This window comes from Panthera pardus, unplaced genomic scaffold, assembly GCF_024362965.1.
Source record: "Panthera pardus isolate Hobbes unplaced genomic scaffold, ASM2436296v1 HiC_scaffold_25, whole genome shotgun sequence".
Taxonomy (NCBI): domain Eukaryota; kingdom Metazoa; phylum Chordata; class Mammalia; order Carnivora; family Felidae; genus Panthera; species Panthera pardus.
Genome location: NW_026526821.1, coordinates 35,840,162 through 35,864,021, shown reverse-complemented (window position 1 = coordinate 35,864,021; position 23,860 = coordinate 35,840,162). Strand labels below are relative to the sequence as shown.

General features: G+C 38.4%; 1 long non-coding RNA gene across 1 annotated transcript; it reads right to left on the bottom strand.

The window, feature by feature from the left end:
* Positions 1-424: 424 nt before the first annotated feature.
* Positions 425-23,216, bottom strand: LOC128773493 (uncharacterized). The gene is made up of 2 exons (XR_008417784.1): positions 22,691-23,216; positions 425-4,260 (listed from the first exon to the last, which is right to left on the bottom strand). It is a non-coding gene; the product is annotated as an uncharacterized LOC128773493 (long non-coding RNA).
* Positions 23,217-23,860: the final 644 nt, after the last annotated feature.

The following is a 23,860-nucleotide window of genomic DNA, read 5'->3' as shown; positions in this document are numbered from 1 at the left end:
CCTGTGCCCAAGAGTCATGTTACAGATTTTGCTGGTCTGAGGTGGGGCCTAAGATTCTACATTTCTATCTAGTTCCTAGGTAATGCCGTTGCTGCTGGTCCAAGGCTCTTACTTTGAGTAGCAAGATTTTAATTTGTTGTATAAATGATAAGGTGGGTAGTTAGATGTTGACCAAAAATATTATAACATGTTAATATTTTTGTTTCCTTTTCATTTGTGGAAACAACGTTTGTCAGATTTATTTTCCTTATAAATTAAACAAGTAGTGCATAGTTATAAAAAAATTCCTAATTACAGAAATAGAGTAAAAGGAAAAGTCTTCATTCTCCACTCTTCTCCCTCAATCTCTCTCCTCTATGGATAATAAATACTTTGGTATAATAAATGCTTTGTATATATAAATAAAAATAAATGGGAATTAGTATATTGGATACTTTGGTATTTATTGAGAAAGATTACAATGCCTCAATAATGTTGCATAATAAATTCACCTCCAGATTCAGCAGGTTACAACCATAAGCAGCTGTCTGCATGCTTGAGTTCTCAGGTTGACTGCTCTGATCTCATCTAGAATGGGCTTGGCTGGGCAGCTTTGCTTCAGGTGTTGTGTTTCATCATGGAAGCTTCTGGCTGGGATTGGGGTCAAGTCAGCTCCCTGTTTCATTCTGGGCTGAGGGAGGGGTGGCAGTTACTTAGGACATATTCTTCTCACAGAGGATCACAAATGCCACGAAGACAAGCCCAACATTTGGATTTTTGTCATGTCCATTAACATTGTTTAAAGCAAGTTATGTGGCCAAGCCCAGATCCGAAGGAGGGGCTGTCTCAGCTCACTGAAAGGCTGTGGCAGAGGTGAGTACAGAAAATGAAGAATTGGGGTGAATTTTTAACGTATGAAGCCACTGAAAGTATTTGCTTTGTAGCCTCCCTTTTGTGCTCTGTGCAGTCTTCTAACCATGGTGAAATCCCCTAAATCCATGGCAAGTTTTCATTAAGCTTTTCCAATGGAAAGCATCGGGTGGAGGAAAAAATAGGTTAAACTGCCTCTCATCTTTGAGTGACTCCACCTTGGTGGTGGTCCAGAACAATGACTAGTACAAGAGAATCAAAAGCTCCCAGGTTTCCGGTTTCTGGGTGTTCGTAGAGAAACAGAGCCAAGCGGTTGATATTTAACAGGGGTTGGTGAAGTCCTTTGTTTATAGGCCAGAGCAGTAAACATGTCGGTTTCTTTCCCAATGTGTTCTTCAGTCAGCAAGGGAATTTTTATTAAGGAGATTCAATGCTGTTTTGAATGTTTTGTCTGCAGTTTTAAAAATGACCTCAGTTTCAAAGCTGATTTTAATTCCTTCCTACCCTGTACTAATTGACTATTCTTTCCATCTAGATGCCACAAGGAGGTGGTTGCTGTTGTTTTTCTCCATGTTTGGACATTTTGCCCTTTGCAAAATAATTTCAGAGTGTATTGTAGGAGCTACTACCATTGCCCTGATGTCTTCTGCCATCTTCTAGATTCATTGTAGCGGTAGTAACCACCCACCCCTCCACCTCAACCAGCCACACTTCTCTGCTTGCTTTCTCTGCCTGGAGGCTTCCTTGGCACTAGGGAAGTATGTTCTGTCTGCCTGTGTGGAAGGCAGCTTAGGGCTACAGTCAGCTTAATGCTCCCAGTAGTAAACTTCAACTAATTAGGAACTGGACTCAGTGCACATACACGCCAGTTACCCTGTCACTCAGTGGGGCATACTCCCAGAAAAATTGGATACCGCTAACCTGCTCATGCGCACATCTGCACCAGCTGCCTTCTTTCCCTCCCTCCCTCCCCACTCACAGCACCTCCTGGGGTCACCTCCCAAGTAGACCACTTGGACCCACATCCTTTCCTCAGGGGCAGCTTTTGGAATAACCCAAACGAAGATTGGTTATGAGCAGAAAAGGCTGAGAGCTTTCCCTAAAACTCAGAGCACCTAAAGCCATTAAAGTAACTTAATGAGCAGATAAAAAATGGCTGGCAGATGGCATTGCTCTCTGTTAGAGCTGGCAAGTTAAAATAAGTAGCAATCAAATATCAAAGACATAAGGAGAGAGAAAGAAAAACTCCAACCTACATGTTGGTCTATGTTTGAAGCATAGAGAAGGTGGAGTTTGGTTCTAGGCAACGGCAATGTTCCCAATGCCCTAGCTTCTTCCACTCCCCATCTAGTTTCTCTCTCTGGCTACCTATTGGTCTTTGGGCTCCCTTCACAGACTGTTGTTCAGAAGGGATGGTTATCAACCTATAATCATTATTTCCAGGGCAGACAGATCTGCATTAGACTCATGTGCTTCTACAAGCTTGTGTCAGCACCCTCTTGTGTCTTAGATCACATCCTCTCTGCCCGCCTTTTTACAGCACCCAGCTTGGTGAAGGTGTCACCTGCCAGCACCCTACATCAATGGCCACATCTATCTTTTGCTTTCTGCTCTGGACCTTTTCTTTTGACATCTCTTAAGATACTTCCTGGAGGGGCTCCTGGGTGGCTCAGTTGGTTAAGCATCTGACTTTAGCTCAGGTCACAATCTCATGGTTCATGAGTTCAGGCACTGCATCGGGGTCTCTGCTGTCAGTGCAGAGCCTGCTTCTGATCCTGTCATCCTCCTCTCTCTGCCACTCCCCCCCACTAGTGCACTCTCTCTCAAAAATAAAATAAACATTAAAAAAAAGATAACTTCTAGAAACCATTCAGCTATTCTGAATCGGGCAATCCTGGAAGTGCAAAGTCATGAACACCATCATCCCCCTGCCTCCCATCACTCTTGACCAGTGGGAAAAGAAAGCCGATGGATCGTTTCTCCTTGTCCTTCTGGTGGACAACTTTGCAGTGTATGCTCCACACCTTCTCAGAGTGTCCCCTGGAGGATGAAGCCCCAACTGCCCACAGTTTTGTTGAGCTTCATAACACACGTTCCTTGTATTCCTCTTTCCAGTCTCTCAATCCAGTTCCTTGGGATGAAACTTCCCAAAGTAAACTTCCTTGATACACACTCTTGTGTCCAGCTCAGCTTTCTGAGAATCCAGTGCTGGTCCACATTACAGGATGCCAAGCTTCCCATGTTTCTCCTTTCCCAATGGCTCCTCTGACACCTTCTCAGCCCAACTGCTCTTCTGACACTGTCAGAGTCTCATCTTCACTTCCAATAAACAAAGATGGGAACTAGAATTCTTAAAATTAGGATTCAGCCACTGATTTCACTACTCTTAAGGAATTAACCACGAGTAAAGATGTGAACAGATGCTTAGGACTCGAACATCATCTCCTTCTTGTTGAATTTTTGAGAACTCTGTTAAGCTCATTCCTCAGCTGACGGTCCTCCTCATTCATTTTCATCTTTACTTGGATTATACAGCATTGATCCCTGTGGCTGTAGATTTTGTGGGGATTTAAGAAAAGCTTATGAATATTCATAGCACTTGGGTAGGCACTGTTGACAATACAGAGCAGCTGAGATGCAGCTGCTATAGCATAAGGACAATCTAAGGATTGGGGCACCTGGGTGGTTCCATGGGTTGAGCATCTGACTTTGTTTGGTTCAGGTCATGATCTCACGGTTCATGGGTTTGAGCGCCCCATCAAGGCTTTGTGCTGGCAGCACCAAGCCTGCTTGGGATTCTCTCTCTGCCTCTCCCCTGCACTCGCACTCGTGTGTTCTCTCTCTCTCTCTCTCTCAAATAAACTTAAAGAGAATAATCTAAGGATGAAATAGGAAAAACTACAAGTAACTGAAGCACGTAAAACAGAGAATGTGATGTGTGGCAAGTACGGTTATTGACAGGATGTTATGGTGGAGAGACAAATCACATCTGGTCCGAGTAGAAGGAAGCATGGCCTTCACACTGTCTTCAGTCAGACAGTGAAGGATGCCCCACCTGGCCCAGGTTGAGACCAGCAAAAGCAGTAGTCACTTTTGCCATGATGGCAAATATGCTCACGTTTGGTTAGCGTTTTGAAGAAACATTTTTCAGTTTCATTCTTGAATATTTTGGCGGCTCTAGGTATTTCAAGCTCCAGAGGCATTTCGTTAAGTTTCAGTACTGTGTTGTCGGATAGCATTTTTATCTCTTCAAGGTTGAGTTTTTAGAGTTCTAAAATCTACCGTTTCTGTGGCTGTGCTGTCACAAGACGCACATTTTTGAAGTATTATAACTCTTCGTGCCTCCTGGGTATTTCTGCTTGTTTATGAGCATTTCTTTGTTATTCATGTGTAGATAGCAGCTTGAATGACCTAGAAAGAACAAAACATTAAACGTTAAAAATTATTACATAATTCATGTGATCCCTAATTAACTGTTTTCTTTTCTAAGAGCTACAGATGTTGTATTATTCATAAGTCTGTTCACATATTATTTATGTCACACAAATAGGATGTTCGTTAGCTTAAAACACTTAAGGAAATTCTGTGTGTTTCTTTAAGTTAAAAAAGTGGGTATCAGGGTGTATTAATCATTTTTTCTGTTTATAAAATGAGCTAAACTGGTTGAGGTCTAAAGCCTTCCCAACTCAGTAGTGTGGTCTTCAGACCAGCAGCAGTGGCACAGAAATGCAAAATCCTGGGCCCCACCGTAGAATTCAAAATCTGCATTTGAACAAGACGTCAGTTGATGCATTAGCACTTTAAAGTTTGAAAAGCCCTTGTCTGTTTTCAATAGCTATAAAATTTCAAGGTTTAAGAGAGCTAACTTTGGCCTTAATTAGCTATATCTGACACATTGGACTCTTCAAGACACCTGATGACCATGGTACTTGGGTTTTAGAATATATATTGAGGGGCGCCTGGGTGGCGCAGTCGGTTAAGCGTCCGACTTCAGCCAGGTCACGATCTCGCGGTCCGTGAGTTCGAGCCCCGCGTCAGGCTCTGGGCTGATGGCTCGGAGCCTGGAGCCTGTTTCCGATTCTGTGTCTCCCTCTCTCTCTGCCCCTCCCCCATTCATGCTCTGTCTCTCTCTGTCCCAAAAATAAATAAAAAACGTTGAAAAAAAAATTAGAATATATATTGATATATTTTGAAATATTAATTTCTAGTAAAAATACGTTTTGCTTCTTCTAAAACAAGCTGGGTTACAGGTTTAAAGGATCTTTAGTTAGTATGGTCCATTTTCCATGCCTCTGATCATTTGTGTACTGCTCCACAGAGAAAACTTTTAGGTTTTAGAAACTTAGAGCCATTTTAATGGTCACATACTGAGTATGTCTCTTGGGAAATGAAAGAACATTGTTCAAATGATAAATGTCCAGTAGTATATTCAATGATGCTGAATCATATTTAGAATTTTTAATCTGTGTGTTTTTTTTTAAGATAGAATTTCTTTTCTACCCATCAGATTGAGTAATGAATGACATCATTACGTTAGGGTTTGGGAAGGGGAAACCAGCCTGATGTATGCTGGTAAGGATATGAATTGATATAAACTTTTTGGAGGACACATCTACTAACTTTTCAGTGGGCGTACACATTTTGACCAAAAAGTTCCACTTTACAGATTTACTGTAAAGATCTATTCCTATATGTTTGCAAAGAAATATCTTATATAAACATGAAAGCTGGAATTACCTAAATTTCTATCAACACAAATAAATGATTTAAAAATTGCAGCATGTTTATACAGTGAAATGTTATATAGCTGTTAAAGAGGAAGAAATAAGCTGGTGTCTGAGATATATGTAATTAGAGTCAGATACCAATGGAGCTTACAGACACAGATTAAATGAACTATAGATATAGGTCTATGCATAGAAAATGCTCATAAGAATAAACACCAAGGGGCGCCTGCGTGGCTCAGTCGGTTAAGCGTCCGACTTCAGCTCAGGTCATGATCTCACGGTTCATGGGTTCAAGCCCCACATCGGGCTCTGTGCTGACAGCTCAGAGCCTGGAGCCTGCTTCAGATTCTGTGTCTCCCTCTCTCTCTGCCCCTCCCCTGTTCATGCTCTGTCTCTCTCTGTCTCAAAAATAAATAAAACATTTTTTTTTTAATTTAAAAAAAATTAAAAAAAAGAAAGAATAAACACCAAGCTGTTCACAGCAACTGCCTCTGGGAAGTGGTATGCGGGAAGGATGAGGACTTTTTAGTTTATCTACTGTTTGATTGTTATAATATCAAAATAAATGTATAATTTAATAATAATTATGGTTTTTCTTTTGAATATCTTCCTCTCAGCAAAAAAAAAAAAAAATATATGCACAGTTAGATCGAGAAGATAGGGTTATAAATTTCATAATCTGTGTGCAATCCAAATAAATTAAAAATAGAAAAAATCCAACAGTTGCTCAAGAAAAACTTCTTAGCAATTCTCTGCTGTAGGGTTTCTGAGAAATATCTGAATTCTGAGTATGTTTTATATTCGTAGATTAAGATATTTTGGAATATAAGCAACATTAAACTCATAGGTAATTTTTCAAAATGCCAAGTAAAATTCTCCACCTACCAAGCTGGAAAAAAATTTGCCAATATTAAAAAAGTTGCTAATATTCAGCAATCGTAAATAGGTATACACATAATGACCTAGGAAGCATACATTTTTAAATGGAACAGTCAAGTTTAATCTGATATGTGTAGCCTGATATTTTGTAAGTACATACATATTTCAGAATAAGCATAAAGGAAAGTTGGGAAGAACAAATATCAAGCTCTTGATATTTGCCTTAAGGGCAGGGGATATGAGAACAGCTTTTTGACTTCTTCCTTTCATAGAATTTTATTTTTAATGTCAGAATATGGTAGACCTTTTTTTAGTATTTTCAAATTTTAAGAAATATAAGGAGAGATCCAATGAAATTCATTTACTTAAAAACATACTTTTACATGTTTGTAGTTATAACTCTTCTAGAGTTTCAATCTCCCTTTGAGAATAAAATAAAAAATTTTCTCCTTGTAATTACACTTGTGAAAAGATATAAGGGGTGAATTTGGAAGGGGGTATTTATATATGGCACCTCTGGAATTGGGAACAAGGAAAGACCTGGAATTCTGCCCCATATTCTCATTTCATCTTTTTTTTTAAATTTTTTAATGTTTATTTATTTTTGAGAGAGAAAGAAAGACAGAATGTGAGCAGAAGAGGGGCACAGAGAGAGGGAGACACAGAATCGGAAGCAGGCTCCAGGCTCTGAGCTGTAAGCACAGAGCCCGATGTGGGGCTCGAACCCATGAACCATGAGATCATGACCCAAGCCTAAGATGGGCGCTCAACCAACTGAGCCACCCAGGCGTCCCTCTCATTTCATCTTAATGGCATTTAGAAAGGAAAATAAATAAATAAATAAATAAATAAATAAATAAATAAATAAATAAAAATAAGAGAAAGGATATGAGAGTGTGTTTTCTGTGACCCGAGGGGCATAAATTTTAAGTAAATACTATCTTAAAGTATTTTATGGCACTCTATTGAGGGATACATTTGAGAGCTCTATGTATTGGCTTGTTTTTCCCAGAGCTTTGATTTTTAAGAAGGGATTTAAGAAGGGATTTAAGAAAGGATTTAAGAAGGCAATGAGAATGCTGAGCCAGAATCATGGTTCAAATAATTTAGCCAAAACCTTAATTTTTATTGAAAAGTAGGGTCTCTTAGAGATTGAAAGAGTTCTAGGACATTTTCACTTTTTTTTTTTTTTTGATGAAAACTTTTTCTAAAAAATTGAAGTGTAGTTGACACACAACATACAGGAATTTCAGGTGTACAACATAGTGATTCAACAAGTCTATATGTTATATTATGTTCACAAGTATAGTGACCACCTGTCACTATACAACGCTAATACAGTACCACTGCCATATTCCCTTTTATCCTCATGTCATTTTTTTTTAAATTTTTTTTTTAACGTTTATTTATGTTTGAGACAGAGGGAGACAGAGCATGAACGGGGGAGGGTCAGAGAGAGAGGGAGACACAGAATCTGAAACAGGCTCCAGGCTCTGAGCGGTCAGCACAGAGCCCAATGCGGGGCTTGAACTCACGGACCGCCAGATCCTGACCTGAGCCGAAGTCGGCCGCTTAACCACCTGAGCCACCCAGGCGCCCCTATCCTCATGTCATTTTTACCTTTTAAGGTATCTAGCATGCTGGAAAAAAAGAAGAGAAATGAATAAATGATGAAATTGGGTTAAACATTGGGGTGTATTTTCAATATTTACTTTCAAGAATTCATGGGGCATTATCTTTTAACCCTTTAGCTTCCTTTTGTGACTGTACATGTAAACTCCGGTGGGGATCACAGAGTCTAAGTATGAGGCCTTGTAACTGTGAGCCTGAGACCTGTCCCTACCTGCTCTGTGACATCGGCCCTAATGGGAGAGCCTATTTCTTTCACCATGAAGAAACACTCTTACCCAACTGGAATCAATGAGTTCAACAAAACGTGCATGCTCATCCTTAGGAAATGCTTGCGGGCGTTGTTTCCATATTTGCTATGATTATGAGGCAAATTGTGTCTCACTGTCCCAAAGTTAAAAAAAAAATGAAAAAATAAACCATTATTAGCTGTTGGGAAAGCTAAGAGCCATACCCTATACAGAGAACCTGCGGATTTTTCTTTCTCTCTCTTTTTTTAATTGAAATATAATTGACAAATAACATTATATCCATTTCAAGTATATAATGTAATTGCATTTTTTTCTTCAAGGATAAGCTATATGTTTTCTTGGGGATCAAGGCAGTGATGAATGCATAACATAATTTTACTTTTTAAAACATTTGCCTGTGCTATTTATGTGTCTTTAGCATATAGTGCCTGCTAAAGTGACAGGTATCTAATGAATGACTATTGATTGAAAAATTAAATGAACAAACATGTGATACAATTTGGGGGCAAAATCATTGATTAGCTCTCCAAGAAAATAAAAATCCATGTCGGAGTAGGTTATTAAAATATAGGTTATTTTAAATATGGTGTATTTGTAAGGTATTTCTTATTCCTCTTGGTTATCAGGGAACGCTGCATTAGTTATCATGGCAGACAAACAGATCACCTTGGGGTGGTGTAATTCATTCTTTTCAAACCCTGAATGCTTCTCTTTTCTCATTACTTATTTGGAATCCAAATATAGTCCTATGTATTCATGTGCTAGATAAAATGAGGAGTGAACTGGCATATTTAAAAATGTGGCTCTCTTCAATCAAACCCAATTGGAAAATCTAATTAATAATCATAATAGAGAATAATTATTCCCTCTGGAAAGATAATCACCTTGAAACATTAAAACTCTTTTAATTGACTAAAATTTGGAGTAGATCTAGCAAAGCCAGGTACCATTACCACTACTGCAATGAAAAATTGAACATGTACATATATTTAAGTATTTGAGGTGCCTGGGTGGTTCAGTCAGTTAAGCATCCGACTTCGTCTCAGGTTGTGATCTCATGGTCTGTGGGTTTGAGCCCCATATTGGGCTCTGTGCTGACAGCTCAGAGCCTGGAGCCTGCTTTGGATTCTCTGTCTCCCTCTCTCTCTCTGCCCCTCCCCTGCTCACACTCTGTCTGTCTCTCTCTCTTAAAAATAAATAAATATTTTTTAAAAATATTTAAAAAAATAAAAAAATAAAAAATTTAAGTATTTAATTTCAAATGCATTTATCTTAATGTTAAAATCTATAACATTTGAGGGGCTGCAGGTTCCTTCACTGGACCTTTGAAGAGCTTGTGGCTTAGTAAGAGACAGGACTGTAAATACAATACAAAATTAGTGCCATGCTTAAGAACAAAACAATATGAACTCACAGAAGTAGGGGTTTATTTTGCCTGGGGTTACCAGGAAAACCTTCACTAAAATGGAGGTGTTTTAGTTTAAATGTAAAACTTTGTTTTTTAGTTTGAACCTGGTTTGGAGTTTACCAAGTAGAGAAGAAATCAGTAAATGTCCTGCTCATGAAAAATAGCAAAAGCAAAAGCAGGGAGGAATTAACACTCATTGTGGGAAACTGGAAATAAGATACAAATTGTGTATTGCTCTTCAGTGTCAAATTACTGACCAAATGCTTAGCATCTATTCGGCTTGGTTAAAATGCACTTTCAAAGGAAGAAACAAAACATTGCTTCTTTCAGAGGAACCTGCCCTTTCTAATTTCCTGCTGAGGGAACAAAGAGGTTTAGACCCTCCTTTTCGTGTAATATGCATTTCCAAAACCAGGAGTACCAAATCAAGTCATGTTAAAAATTATGTTAAATAGATCTCATTCAGATATTTGTTACAAAATAAGTCTAAGTAAATATTGGAAAACAAACACACATAGTGCATTTTAGAACTATGAGAGAGGGGCACCTGGGTGGCTCAGTCAGTTAAGTGTCTGACTCTTGATCTCAGATCAGGTCATGATCTCCGGGTTTGTGAGCTGGAGCCCTGCATCAGGCTCTGTGCTGATGGTGTGGAGCCTGCTTAGGATTCTGTCTCTCCTTCTCTCTGCCCCTCTGCTGCTTATGTGCGCACGTGCACTCTCTCTCTCTCTCTCTCAAAATAAATAAATAAACATAAAATAAATTAAAAAAAAAACTATGAAAGATTCTGAGAGATGGCCAATGGGGTACTTGGGGAAGTGTACCGAAAGATGAGGTGGCAAAAATAACCCTGCTGCAGGCCCCTTTGCTGGATAGACCCATTTTCATGCACGTTCTCTGTTATGGGCTCTCTCCTTCCCTGCCTTGGCTTGGCTGCTGACACCTAGCTAGCCACCACCTCCTTCAGCCCATTCCTGCTTCCAGATGATCCTTGCCCAAAATATGGTCTCTGGGTCCTTTTCCTCCAATCTCCATTCCCCCCAAACCCCTATCACACCTGACTTCTTGACCTCCAACCTGTGCACCCTACCCATGGAACCCAGAAGATTCAAAACAATAGTATAGGGGCATGGGTGGCTCAGTTGGTTGAACATCTGACTCTTGATTTCAGCTCAGGTCATGATCCCAGTGTCGTGGGATTGAGCCTGGCATTGGGCTCCATACTGAGTGTGTAGCCTGCTTAAGATTTTTACTCTTGCTCTCCCCGTTGCCCCTCTCCTCCAGTGGCACGTGCATGCATTCTCTCACATTAGAAAGCAAAAACACAATAGTATATGGTCATGACTCAAAAGGAGATGAAATGAAAATTTTTTTTAGTTTAATGCAGTTTGCAAAATATTTTGGGTAGTTTGAAGCACCTCTGTGTTTTTGATTCTCTATTTTAAAATGTCAGTATTGTATTTTCTCCTTCGTTAATTAGGTTCAGCAGTAAGTTACCTGTTGTATTACTATTTTGCCCCTCTTTACTTGCTTTTCAATTTATATAGCCACCTTTTTTCTGTTTTCTAGTTCATTAAGTTTCTTTGTATCTTTGTTATTTTTTTCCTTAAGTTTATGTTGTTAATCTTTCTAACTTTGGACCTTCCATAGTTGATTCTTTTGCTTTTATTCTTTCTTGTTAGTTTCATAGTTATGTAAGGCTATGTATTTTTCTCAGCTTTTAAGTTTCAATGTTCAGTGTTTTAATTATAATAACCTTGGAAATACTCTGCAATTTCAATTCTGATTACTTCTTTGCTCCCAGACGTTTTCCTGAAGAAAAATTTTAAGATTGTAGGTAGTTGCAGCTTTTCTCTTTAATTTTGGTTATTATTAGTTTTATTTTGTGTGTGTGTGTGTGTGTGTGTGTGTGTGTGCGCACATCTTGAGCATAGTCTAATATTATTTCTACTTTTCATTCTAATTCATACAAAATTTTTTTGTAAATATGACTGATTGAAATAAAGTATATTACTTGTTATTAGGATATAGCTTTTTATATATTTTATTACTTTAGCTTCAATTATTTTGTTCAGAACTTCATATTATTACGTATCTATGATCTGTTTTGTTTCCTAGCATTTCTTACAGTTCATGGTTCACTTTTTTTTGTTATGATATTTATTGTTTAACATTTTCTGCTATCTTATTACTTAGGTAATTATTGCTGTGGATTAGACTTTTTGTCTTCTGTGTTTTGTCTCTTTCAGACTCCTCTTCTTTAAATTTGAACTTCTCTAATATTTATATCACACCTTGAACTTTTTATTAATGTTTTCTTGGTCTGGATTTGTTCATCCCTTAAAAGTTTGCCTTTTCTGTATTCCCTCATATTATCTGTATTTTATACAACATGTATTTGTTGCTGTTTACCCAACCTGTCATAATTTTGTATACATTTTAATATACATGTTGACATTTTGAGGGAAAAATTATATTCAGACTTAATTCTGTCTTCTTGACATCTTTTCTGCTTTCATTACTGTGAGTTCAACTGAACCAGCCTTTAAATCCACAAACTAAGAGGCACTGGTGTGGCTCAGTCCATTAAGCATCCAACTCTTGATCTCGGCTCAGGTCCTGATCTTATGGTTTCATGAGTTTGAGCCCCACATCGGGCTCTATGCTGCGAGTGTGGATCCTGCTTGGGATCCTCTCTCTCCTCTTGCTCTGCCCCTCCCCCACTCTCTCAAAATAAATAAATGAACATTTAAAAAAATCCACAAACTAATACTCGTTTTACTAAACTTTCTTTTTTTTAATTTTTAAATTTTTTTTTAAGGACGGGATTTGGATTCTTCACCTTTTGAAATTATTTGGCTACTTCTTTGCCAGTGGCATGATCAGGCTTCTAGTAGCCTAAGATACAGGACAAAATTACATCACACGTGAGTTTCTGTGAAAACAGCCTTAAGCCAATGAATTCTCCTCAGAACTACAAAACCAATGTGAATTTGAGCAAATCTAGCATGAAAACAGCTTCTGTAAATAAAACAAAAACCAAAAATAAAAACGAAAACAAAAAACATTTAGATCTTCTAAGAAACTGCATTCTCAACATGAGTTAGAGTAGCCCAAAAGTAGTAGCTAAACAATAGTAAGTAGGTATTACTGTTCAAAGGTTTATGAGCCAGCAAGGTGGGTCTTCTGGTCTCACAGGATTCCCTTACACATCTGTGGTCAGGTGTGGGTGAGACAGGTGGGCCCTCTCACCATGTTTGGGAGTCACCGGCTATAGGTGGGTCTAGTATGGCCTTAGCTAGGACAATAGGGCCCTGCTGTATACATGAGCTCATCCTCTAGCAGACTGGCAGGGGCTTTTTCCCAAGATGCTGGCAGTAGTCCAAGAGAGAGTGTGGAAGTGGGGAGGTCCCGCAACGTATAGACCAGGAACTGGCTCCCTTCCAACATGTTCTATTAGCTGAACCAAGTCCAAAGACCAGCCCAGATTAAGGAAATGGGAAAACAGACACAGCACCTTCTGATGGGGATTGTAAAGTCACAGTGCAAAGAGCATTGAAAGATTGAAGAATTGAAACACATTAGCCATTGATTGATATGCTACTACTTAGAATTAAAATCTTTTTGCATTCGTATCCTCTATTTCATGCACCTCAGGCTTTCTTAGGAGCTTAAGCATTCTTCATTGAAAAGAATACAAAAAAATAAAAAATTAAAGGAAGACTATTTCATCCCATTTAAAACAATGGAATGAAGCCTATCATGCAGCAATTCATTTGGAGGCTTTTAAAATGTGTTATCTTATATCCTGATGTCAGCATTTCCATGTTGGAGTTTTGAGGTTTTCCTAACTCTGGGAGTATTAAAAATGTTTATGTGGCAACTCAAGAATTTTGCCAGCATCTATAACATTTCAGAGTAAAGGAACTGGAGAAAATTAATATTTATCCATATACTGGTGTTTATAAAACACTAGTATAATATAAGCAAGATGGATTTTATACAGCTACTGATGGTTTTTTTTATAGTCATGTCCATTTTCAGAAATTGTTCTTTTTTTTTGAATGATTAATTTACATATTTGAGATGTGTGAGCATATGAACTATCCCATGATTCCACAAAAGTTATGTTTATATTATTTTTCTCATTCATACTATAAGTGGTCTCCAGTTAAATAAACCTGGCTGTGAAGTGAATAACCCTTAGGAACAGAGCCTTCCCAAGTTCATTTGTCTTAAATTTGGCAGGCCTGCCTCAGATACATGAATCTTGTTCTAAAAGAAATCTGTTATTTGCTCCTTTTGAACTTGTCAAGACCAACAGTGACTTGAAATCATAGTGTTTCATAGAGATGTTATTTGGTAAAACTGCTGGCAATCAAAACTGGAGATGAAAAAAAATATTAAGAATGTATGAATTAGTCATACATTTTCTTATTCAACAAACCACATGTAAAGTGAAATGAGGAATTCTGACATTCTTCATTTTTTAAAATGTTTATTTATTTTTGAAAGAGAGAGAGAGAGGGAGAGAGAGTGTATGTATGAGCGGGGAAGGAGCACAGAGAGAGGGAGACAGAGTCTGAAGCTGAGCTGTCAGCACAGAGCCTGATGCAGGGTTCAAACTCACAGACCATGAGAACGCTTAACCGCCTGAGCCACCCAGATGCCCCAGAATTCTGACAATTCTTAAATACTTTAAGAGTGCTACTTGATTAAATATTAATAAGACTTCAGTTATATATTGGAATAATTATCATTTTTAACAAAATGAGAAAAATCACTTGCTTCAATAAGTTATCTCTTTTGTGGTCAATATCTGTTAGGTGACATTCTGAAATGGAAATTTTGGAACAAGTGTGGTAACCCATATTATTGAAACCAAATTTAAATAATTCACCAATTGGTCATTTTTATTATAATAAATTTTTGTCAGTGATCTCTAAGAATAATTAATTAATATAAGAATGTTATTTAACTATTGATCCATAGGAGAAAAATTTTGTTCTGCTCTCAGTGACTCTTGACTAGTAAGAGAAATTAAGTAAATAAACACAGTGGAAGAGAACTAAAACCCACAGAGATTGTAGTCTCTGTATTTTCTGGTTAATATTTTGAAATATATTTCCATATTTTGTCTCATTCAATCAATACAGCAACCTATTTGTCAGTTTGGGCAAATTTTACTAAATAAACTGTAGACTTGTGAGTTTACATGACTTGCCCAAGTTCAGAGCCATTCTATGGTAGACCTAGGATGTTGCCTGCCCCAAAGCCCCTGCCCCAAAGCTGTTTTACCAAGACAGCACTGACCTTTGATCCAATCTATGTACCCTTGTGGGGGAGCTGAGCCATCAGCAGTGATGATGGAGGCTGAGGAAGGAGTTCAGAGCACACACAATGCAATAATTTCCAGCCTTGAGAAACTGCCACAGAAAGAGCAGACTCAGCTTCTAAGCACTTCTTTCTAGCAAATAGACCCAATTTATTTCTAATTGGAATCATGGAAAATCTCAAAAAGTAAAGCACATGGATTTCAACTCCTATATTAAACTTCGCTTTGGTAATGTTAAATCTGCATTTTGTTTCAAAGCAAATAAGGACCAATTAATAATATTGATAATGCTATTGATTATAAAAATGTTATTCTCATGGGTCTATTCAATTATTCAGCAAATACTCCTCCCTCTCATGACCCCCATGGAAGAAGGAGGGTACCTCCTTATTCCATTGATGTCATGTGACATTCTTAGGCCAAAGGAATATGATTCAAAGTGACAGTGTGCCAACTCCAACCTACTCCTTAGTGTCCACAAGTGTCCCTCTGTCCTTCTTGAGATGATCATACTTCAAGTGGCATCCAGTCCAAGGAGAATGAGGGACCTGTAGACCAGATATGGACCCAACCTGTAACAGCTTACAGCCCAGCCCAGCCATGTACAGCCCACATCAGCTGAGTCTCAGCCAACCTGCAGTGGAATAATTGGTGCTAAGTGGTTAGAAGGATACGATTACTAGAGTATGATATTCACATTACTCTCATTCAGGTGAGTAGGTGCTATATCAAGTCTTCAAGCATAAAAAGAACTACCCACATTATCCTTTACCAAGATTACTCTGGCAGCAATGTGTAAACAAAGACTTCAAATGGCGTTTATTCCTATAGCTCCTCACCCAGAAGAGGAAAAACATGATTTCAGTTTGGTGCCAAGACTCTTAGCATACATGAGGCAATATGAGGAATGGGCTGGACTGCTATGTGGATAACTCAGAGGTGGACATTTGCAGCAGATGGCTTAATTCCCAAAGGAAATCATGAACCTGAACCTCTGGAAATACGATTGTCACCTCATTTGAGTGTCTTGAATAAGAACAATCACAGAGTAAATATCCTGCAATTGTTCTCTGTTGTCCCGGCTTGGTCTTTATCGATAGGAGCCTTCAAATGAGGCCTTCAGTTAATTAAGTTAATTGAGTTAATTATATTTTCTCTAAAGTATTTGAATAGCCTTCCTAACAATTAACTACATCTGAGCACCAAGTGAATTATTGACTTATCTCGTTTAAGACTGAAAGCAAATCTAATAAATGCTGCTGAAACCTGCTATGAATCATTTTCAATTTACCTAAGAATATACAGTACTTATTTGTAGAATTTCCATGGTGGGGACTACCAGCATTGAATTCATCATGAGGAGCTAGTCAATCAATGGGGCAGACCTCATGTTCATTAGTGACAGGAGCATGGGTATATGGATATCTCTCTGAGGCCCTGCTTTCGATTTTGGGGGGTATAATACCCAGAAGTTGAATTGCTGGATCATACAGTAATTCGATTTTTGCTTTTGTGAGGAACTATCATGCTGTTTTTCTATAGTGGCCATACCATTTTACATTCCCATCCACAGTGTACAAGGGGTCTGATTTCTCCACACCTCTACTAACACTTGTTATTTTCTGGTTTTTAATAGTAGCGATTCCAATGAGTGTGAGGTGGTATCTCACTGTAGCTTTGATATGCATTTGCCTAATAATTAGTGAGATTGAGCATCTTTTCATGTGCTTATTGACCATATGTATATCTTCTCTAGAGAAATGTCTACTCAAGTCCTTTGTTCGTTTTATCATTAGGTTGTTTTACTGGTGGTGTTGAGTTGTAAAAGTTCTTTATATATTTTGGGTATTAACCTTTTATCAGGTACATAATTTGCAAATATCTTCTCCCATCTCTTGGGTTGCTTTTTCAATTTGTTGTTTGTGCACAGACACAAACTGTCTTTGATGCACAGAAGTTTCTAAATTTTTATGTACTCCAGTTTGTCTATGTTTAATTTTTTGTCTGTGCTTTTGGCACCATATTCAAGAAATTGTTGCTAATCAATCCATTTACTTTTAGCAAAGCCTGTCTTCTAAGGCACAAAGATGATTTACAATGCAAATCAACTGGATAACCTGCATTCCTTTGCTTATTCAAAACACAGGCTACTAAAAGTGAAGAAATTAAAATTGGCGAACTCGGAGCTTTTATTGAAGTTTTAACTTTTAAAAAAGTATTAAAATTTTTTTAAGTAGTTGATTACTTTGCATGAGTTTTCTAATTCATGTCAAGTTCATAGATTCCCTCAAATTGAAACATAATAGGAACCCATTTGAAGTCAAAGGTTATGTATTCTATGTCTTTGTTTTGCCAAACTGTCTAGTACAGTGAGTACCAATAAGCATCTATTCAATAAACCCTTAAAATAATAATATTAGCCCAGGAGTAGCGATTAGTATTATTTATGCCATGTATTTATTTTGTGAATGAACAAATTGAGATCCTGAAGGAAAAGTAATGTACATGATCAATATAGAACACAAAAGAGATGCCTTGCTTAGAGGTAACAATAAGAATGCACAGGTTTAGAAGTCTGGACAGCCTGTCGGAACTAATGGGATAATTGATGTCTATGGGATGCAGATGTGCATGTGATGTCACCCTTTACTTACAAGCAAGTGGTGCAATAGGAACATCAGGATACATTTTGGGTCTCTAAGAAAACTTATTCCAAGAGTTTTTCCCTCAGTTCTATAAATGCTCTTGAAAATTGTCACCTTGTCCCTTGGGGGCTCTCACATCTCATGAATCCCCCAGATATTAGAAAGGCATTTTGAGAGATGCTGAGAGATCCTCTATGCAAGTTGCCATCTTGGTTGACCACATTTCATATTTATAACTCATGTTATTCTCTAGAGTTTACAGTATTTTAGACTTGAAAGAGCCTTCCAAGTCATTGGTTTCACATTTCCTTCTTTTCAGATAGGGGAACAGAGGCCTAGAGGGGCAGCGACTTGACACAAATTGCCAATAACGAGTGTGGTCAAGATCCTAATTGGAATCCCAGATTCGAAAACTTATATAATGTTAGCAATGTCACCAAAAGCAGAAACAAAAAAGAGTTGATGCATTCCAGGAATGCATTGCAAAACTTGAGCACTCTTGTCTTGCAGGTTGTGAAAACTTGCTTTCCCTCAGCCATCCACAAAGCCAGAAAATCTTTGGCTTCTAGCATTCTAACTGCCCCCAGCCTAGCAACAAAACCATAGGGATCCTGGCCATGGGGACTTCCCTTTCCCAGCCCTAGATAGGTTTTAGCTGGTCTCAGGATCACCAGAAATGGGATGACTGGACCCTGTCCCAATTCTCCACTTTCAGCTACCTTTGATAAAGGGGGCTTCATTCTGTAGTGATTAGCATACTTGAAGTGTGGCTGTTTCTGAATTCATACACAAATAACTTGTATTGACAAGTTTGCCAATTTTTCCAAAATGTTCAAATTCATCTGACCTTCTAAACAACAACATCCACTGGAAGATTATTGGACATCTGGAGAGTCATCTGGGGTTGAATTAAATTTTTGATGTGCTGTGAAATTGGGTCAGTGCATTAGAATTACATTTGAATAGTTATGAATACACTAATAAAATGCTGCTCTGCAGTGCAAATTGGCAACTCTCCCAGACTTCAGGAAGCTTCGAAGAAATGAATTTCAAAATTCTTGATTAACAAATATGTACAAGAAGTCAGAAAGACAAATTAAGACTCCTCTATTAAAGTACACAATACATCCTAGATTTATTTACAAGTTATGGTTTTAAATGGGGCTATTTGCACTGCAAAGGGCAACATTGTTCCATGGTTTGAGTAGCAAGTAGAAAATAAGGAGGGAAGCTCCTTTTTCTTCTTAGGATTTGTGGTTCCAGTGAAGTCATTGTACTTAGTCAACTATTTTCTAGACTGCTTAATGGAGCAAAAATAGGACAAAGATATGGCAGTTGTGGGGGCTCAGATTTCTACTGGATGTTATAAAGCACTTCTTAACAACAGGCTGTCTTATGCATCTCATGAAAAATGTTTAAGCAGACCTGAACAACCATCTTCCAGGGATTTTGTAGAATGTATTTCTTAATTGGCTGAGAAGTGTATCCAAAGACTTTCAAGGTCCTTTTGAATTTTAAGACTGAGCTGCTACAGTCTATAAAATAAAGCTAAAAGGAGCCCTAGTTGAATCGTTGGTAAATAATAGGTCTTAGGAATGAATTCTCACTTAATAGCATTTAGAATTCAGCTAAACTAAAGCTAATTTTCTGGAACCCACATAGAGGCTAATGGATAGTCACAGCACTGGATGCAAAAAGCACCTCAAGGGAGCTGCACAAATCTGGAAAGGCATGCAAACCCAACACCCTGCAGGGCCAGCAATTCTCTGAAAGCACCTGTAAGACAGGTGTGCAGTGGAGGCTCAAGATATTCAAGATCTTCAAAATGTAAAGCACTTTTGGTTTCTTTTCTTATCAGATCATTAACATTGACCTAATCCTTTACATCAGGAACACACAGAAAATGAGAGAACTCTGGTAAAAATGGCAAAGACCATGCAAGAAATCCTTGCTGGGGTACATCTGTGGCTCATTACCCCTGAATGCTAGCACAGTTGAGTGTAGAAGTTTCTTGAAGTATCCAAAAGCTATACAAGGCAACGTTTTATGCTCGCCTTGGTATCCTTCAGTTTAATCACACCCCATGTTCACATGTCATGGTCTTTCCCCCCTTCTTCACGCTCCTCTCCCTCCTCCCTGCCCCTCAGTTCTTCTCTAGGATCCCTGACTTCAGGCAATGCCTCATATTCAGGACCTGTTCTTCTGCCTCTTCTGAGTCAAAATTGACCTAACCATGCTCTCATCCTTCTGTGCCATCTAGAGAAGTTGCTGAGTGAACTAAGACTTGAAGACAAATACGTGCATACTCTGTGTACCTCTTTTGTGATATTTCATGATGGTTGAGTTTTCTTAGAATTGAAAAAGCATTTCACAAAATAACGCCTCTGTGATTATAAATGGAATGCAGGTGGTCAGCACTCAGGGGCAATAGTTTAAAGTGTGGTCTGGTTGGACACCCCACATCCCACCAGCTAGGTTACCCACACTGCACTTTGTTATAAAACTGGGAACTATGTAATGGAGGATTATTTTTAAATCCCTTAACTCATTCAACAAAATTTATCAGTTTCTTCAGTGGAGCAGTTACTATACTCTTGAACCAACACCATGACTGAAACATGGGTAACATTATTAAACTAAAGTTAATTCATTGTTTTCTAAAAGTATATTTTTTTCTTTCTTGTTGAATTTATTTGTAATTTTTTTCCTATTCCTTTTTTTCACTTTATTGATAAGGAATTGTATATATTTAATGTGTACAACTTGATGTTTTATATATGGCATATATTTACAATATAATAGCCTACAATATTAAATATATAGTCTATATTTAAGATATATAACTTGATATTTTGATATATGTATACATCTTGGAGTAATCACCACACTCGAGCTGGTTAACATATCACCTCACATATTTTCCTTCTGTTTTGTGTGTGTGTGTGGCAAGAATGCTTAAGATCTACTAAAAGTTTAAGTATTTGTTGTTCATGGGACTAAGTTCATTATTTCTCCTTATTGAGTCAAATTCTACTTTTTTTGGTAAGGAGTTCATTTATCTTACATAGAGACTAAAGTGATTTTTTTCAGTTTGTCAGGAAGAAATAGAATTAGATGCCAAAAGTCCACAAGGCAATGGAGATGAAATATGAGGACAAGGGCTTGGTTAAGAAGCTGTAATCACAATGGCTAACATTGTGTCAATTTACCACAGTCTTCTGCAAACTAGCTGTATATTGCTCCTGAGAAAATACAGTTATGCCATGGATTATCTGGATTTATACCATAAACACCCAAACAGACTCTCTGTTGGCCATTTATCTGACAAAAACCATGACAAAACAGATCCCCCTCTTTCCACTGGACCAAAGCAGTGAAACAGAATAAGCCACCCCAGTAATTCCAAAGGAGTCCAGTTTCAGGGTTTGGAGCATTATTCTTATACCAGCATGAATTTTTCCCCTTAAAATCGCTAGTGTTCCAGAACACGAACCTAAAAGAGAGGAAGCCTCCTGTGTGTCATCTCACATGTTTCAAATACTGCTTTTGCTCCAAGGACCATTTTGAAAATACATTGTCCACTTGAGGGCAACCACTTGGAGTCAAGAAAAGAACCCATAGATAGAAAGAACGGCCATTTTCTCAAACTCCCTTTTCTACCAAGAACTGAAGAACAAAAACAAAAGTTTCAACTACTTGTGACCTGTGGCTAACCGATGCTTGGGAGAGAAAATAGCACAGGTAGGATTCCCTGATTTACTGGGTAAATTAGACTTGCAGTTGAAAACAAAAATGGTTTATAGTCCTTATGGAGGCTGCCAACTCCATTTTTGAAAATGGGGGCAGTGATAAGAAGCATTTGCTTTCTGTTTTGCACCCTGAACATGCATGTTACTTGTATGAGCTCATTCACGGAAGGGATAATTAAAATGAATGTTGCACATGCTCATCTTAAAAATAACCTCATGCAGAAGAAAATATACTGGTTGATCCAAATTCATTAAGGAATAAGATATAATATGATACATTAGTTTCTTATTTTTGTGTGTGTGTGTTTATTTATTCTGAAAGAGAGAGGAGGGAGCATGAGCAGGGGAGGGGCAGAGAGAGAGAGAGAGAGAGAGGGAGGGAGAGAATCCCAAGCAGACTCCACACTGTCAGTGCAGAGCCCCACACGGGGCTTGATCTCAAACTGTGAGATCATGACTTGAGTTGAGATCAAAAGTTGGTCATTCAACCAACTGAGCCACCCAGGAGTCCCTGCAAGTTTCATTTCATTTCTTTTCTTCTCTTTTCTTTTCTTTTGAGAGAAAGAGGGCACTGGTGAGTGAGGGACAGAGAGAGGGAGAGAGAGAGAATCCCATGAGGGGTAGAGATAGAAAGAGAGAGAGAGAGAGCTCACCTGAAAAGCAGGGCTCATGTTTTACCCCAAGTGGGGCTCATGCTCCCCGGAAGTGGGGCTCAAGCTCACCTGAAGTGCAGCTTGAGCTCACCGAAGTGGAACTCAGAACTCATTAATCATGAGATCATGACCTGAGCTGAAGTCAGATGCTTAACCCACTGAGCCACCCAGGCCCACCCCACCCCCGCCCACCACCATGTTTCTTTTATTTAATAAAATGTATCATTCAGTGGTGGTGAACCCAGAATTAATGGAACCAGCAGCTTATATAATTTGGGGGACAGGATGTATTTAAAAAGATACCTCTTGGGGGAGCCTGGGTGGCTGAGTCTGTTAAGCATCTGACTTCAACTCAGGTCATGATCTTTCGGTTCATGAGTTCAAGCCCTGCATCGGGCTCTCTGCTGACAGCTCAGGACATGGAGTCTGCATCCAATTCTGTGTCTCCCTCTCTCTCTGCCTCTCTCCAGCTCACAATCTGTCTCTCTCCTCTCTCTCTCTCTCTCTCTCTCTCTCTCTCTCTCAAAAATAAATAAACATTAAAAAATTATTTAAAAAAAGATACCTCTTGGTTGAGTGGGCAGGTCTTCCTATGTGCCTCCTCCACCACAGATAGCTCCTTGCTCTCTAGAAGACAGAACCACACTTCTCGGGCAAGAAAGCCTCTCCTCTTGCTGCTGGAAGATGGACAGGGAGCATCCTGGACCTGACTCCCCCTGTGTTGCTGGCAAATGGTTTCCCGGTAGCAGTGCTGGAATCCAGCGCCCAGATGTCCTTGCTGGAGTCACAACTTTTGTTCATCCTTTTGACAATATAGAAAACAGCCAAGATGAAAATACCTGCAGTTGCTATTAAGTAAACAGCATAGAGGATAGCAAAAATGGCCAAAACGAGTGTGAGATCCACCACAAAAATGATCAGCTTGGCCAACATGTCTGCATTGCTCCACGTTCACAGAAGATACTTAAAAATTTCCAAAGGCTCCCACTACGCAATTATGCCTTTGTAAAATATGGGCAGGAAAAAGGCCATTTCAAAACATGCTGAAGTGTGTTGTAATTCCTCCAAGTATTTACCAGGAGGGCTGTATAATGAAACTTTGATTTCGCAACTGATATGAAACAGTGGCTAAAGGTAAAGTATGGGATATAACTTCACCATGAATATTGTAGTGGAGAGAAGCCCAGGGATTTATTTTATCCCCTAACTGTGTAACCAATTCTCTTAGGTTGTGACTTCCAAGGGATAGGAACGCACTAATGTTGTGCATTTATAACATGGAAGGCTACTGTAGAAATTTGATGTTTCTTGGAAATTTAAAATAGGCTGGTACAATGTGAAAGAAAAATAGAGCCATTTTCAAACATGCAGAGTCAGAAAGTTTACCTCTCCTACATGTGTTTGGAAAAAAAATTACTAGAAGATATAATCCTATAAAATACCTCTTTTTAAAAAGAGGAATACTTGGCATATAAAAAAATTGTGAATTTAACCAATAGAGCAAATGGAATTAAATCCCAGAACCACAGTTAAGTAGCAGACATGCCAGGTAATAAATTCAAATTAGAAAAGGAAGTTAGTAGGCTACCAGAGAAAGTCTTTAAGAAGACAGTCACCTTCCTGTATTAAATGGCATGATTAAAAAGTGTGGTGATCTAAAAACCAAATGGCCAGGATATTTCTTAGTTAACAAGGTAAATGAAAGGTAATAAGAGAATCCAAGAAAATGCATAAA